Source organism: Pongo pygmaeus, chromosome 9 (assembly GCF_028885625.2).
Source record: "Pongo pygmaeus isolate AG05252 chromosome 9, NHGRI_mPonPyg2-v2.0_pri, whole genome shotgun sequence".
In the NCBI taxonomy this organism is placed as follows: Eukaryota; Metazoa; Chordata; class Mammalia; order Primates; family Hominidae; genus Pongo; species Pongo pygmaeus.
This window is the reverse complement of record NC_072382.2, coordinates 121365937-121368310: the sequence shown is the minus strand read 5'-3', so window position 1 is coordinate 121368310 and position 2374 is coordinate 121365937. Positions and strand designations below refer to the sequence as shown.

The 2374-nt window shown below is 55.9% G+C and overlaps 1 pseudogene; it reads left to right on the top strand.

The window, feature by feature from the left end:
* The first annotated feature begins 268 nt into the window (after window positions 1–268).
* LOC129007502 (keratin, type II cytoskeletal 8-like) lies at window positions 269–1733 on the top strand (annotated as a pseudogene).
* Window positions 1734–2374: the final 641 nt, after the last annotated feature.

Below are 2374 nucleotides of genomic sequence, written 5' to 3'. Positions count from 1 at the left end.
GACTCAACCACACTTGAGTCAGGCATCTCTGCCCTGAACTTTGCCCCACCCTCAGCCTGAGCCAGCATAGGAGCTCGGGACGCACTTCTCAATGCCCCCTCCCAGGATGCAGGGGCAAACATTCCTGCATCAACTGCCAGCCAGACCATCTGCTGGCCCCACTCCCCGCACCTGGCTCCTTTTAGCCTTATTTATTAAAAATAATAGACCAAGAAGCAGCTTCTCCCCTCCTTCTGGAATCTCCGCCTGGTTCAGCCCACCTGCCTCCACTCCTGCCTCCAGCATGTCCATCAGGGTGACTCAGAAGTCCTACAAGGTGTCCACCTCTGAACCCCGGGCCTTCAGCAGCCGCTTCTACACCAGTGGGCCCAGTGCCCGCATCAGCTCCTCGAGCTTCTCCTGAGTGGGCAGCAGCAGCTTCCGGGGTGGCCTGGGCAGAGGCTATGGTGGGGCCAGCGGCATGGGAGGCATCACCACTGTCACGGTCAACCAGAGCCTGCTGAGCCCCCTTAACCTGGAGGTGGACCCCAATATCCAGGCTGTGCACACCCAGGAGAAGGAGCAGATCAAGAACCTCAACAATAAGTTTGCCTTCTTCATAGACAAGATATGGTACCTAGAGCAGCAGAACAAGATGCTGGAGACCAAGTGGAGCCTCCTGCAGCAGCAGAAGACGGCTCAGAGCAACATGGACAACATGTTCAGGAGCTACATCAATAACCTCAGGCGGCAGCTGGAGACTCTGGGCCAGGAGAAGCTGAAGCTGGAGGTGGAGCTTGGCAACATGCAGGGGCTGGTGGAGGACTTCAAGAACAAGTATGAGGATGAGATCAATAAACTTACAGAGATGGAGAATGAATTTGTCCTCATCAAGAAGGAGGTGGACGAAGCTTACATGAACAAGGTAGAGCTGGGGTCTCGCCTGGAAGGGCTGACTGACTGATGAGATCAGCTTCCTCAGGCAGCTGTATGAAGAGGAGATCTGGGAGCTGCAGTCCCAGATCTCGGACACATCTGTGGTGCTGTCCACGGAAAACAGCCGCTCCCTGAACATGGACAGCATCATCGCTGAGGTCAAGGCGCAGTAGGAGGAGATCACCAACCACAGCCAGGCTGAGGCTGACAGCATGTACCAGATCAAGTATGAGGAACTGCAGACGCTGGTTGGGAAGCACGGGAATGACCTGCGGCGCACAAAGACTGAGATCTCCGAGATGAACCGGAACATCAGCCGACTCCAGGCTGAGATTGAGGGTCTCAAAGGCCAGAGGGCTTCCCTGGAGGCCGCCATCGCAGATGCCGAGCAGCGTGGGGAGCTGGCCGTTAAGGATGCCAACGCCGAGCTGTCCGAGCTGGAGGCCGCCCAGGAGCGGGCCAAGCAGGACATGGAGCGGCCGCTGCGTGAGTACCAGGAGCTGATGAACGCGAAGCTGGCCCTGGACATCGAGATCGCCACCTACAGGAAGCTGCTGGAGGGCGAGGAGAGCCGGCTGGAGTCTGGGATACAGAACATGAGCATCCATACGAAGACCACCAACAGCTATGCAGGTGGTCTGAGCTAAGCCTTTGGGGGCCTCACAAGCCCCCGCCTCAGCTACAGCCTGGGCTCCAGCTTTGGCTCTGGCGCGGGCTCCAGCTCCTTCAGCAGCACCGGCTCCACCAGGGCCGTGGTTGTGAAGAAGATCAAGACCCGCGATGGGAAGCTGAAGTCCTCTGATGTCCTGCCCAAGTGAACAGCCACGGCAGCCCCTCCCAGCCTGACCCTCCTGCGGCTGCCCCAGAGCCCCGGAGGGAGGCTGCTGTGCTGGGGAGCACAGGGAACAGGAGACCCACCTGAGGCTCAGCCCTAGCCCTCAGCCCACCCATGGGGGAGTTTACTGCCTGGGGACCCCCGTTGCCCATGCCTCCAGCTACAAAACAATTCAATTGTTTTTTTTCTTTTTGGTCCAAAATAACCTCAGCTAGCTCTGCCAAAGAGTAATAATATAATAATAATAATAATAGGCTGGGTGCAGTGGCTCATGCTTGTAATCCCAAAACTTTGGGAGGCCAAAGTGAGCGATCATTTGAGGCCAGGAGTTTAAGACCAGCCTGAGCGATATAGTGAAACCCCATCTCTACAAAAAATACAGAAATTAGCCAGGTGTGGTGGTGTGCACCTGTAGCCCCAGCTACTCAGGAGGGAGAGGCTGAGGCACAAGAATCACTTGAACGTGGGAGGCAGAGTTTGCAGTGAGCCGAGATCATGCCACTGCACTCCAGCCTGGGCGACACAGCAAGACCCTGTTTCAAAAACAAACAAACAAGCAACAACAACAACAATAATAATAATAATAGCCTCCCTGTTTTTTTAAAAGCCCATTGTGTCTGACCT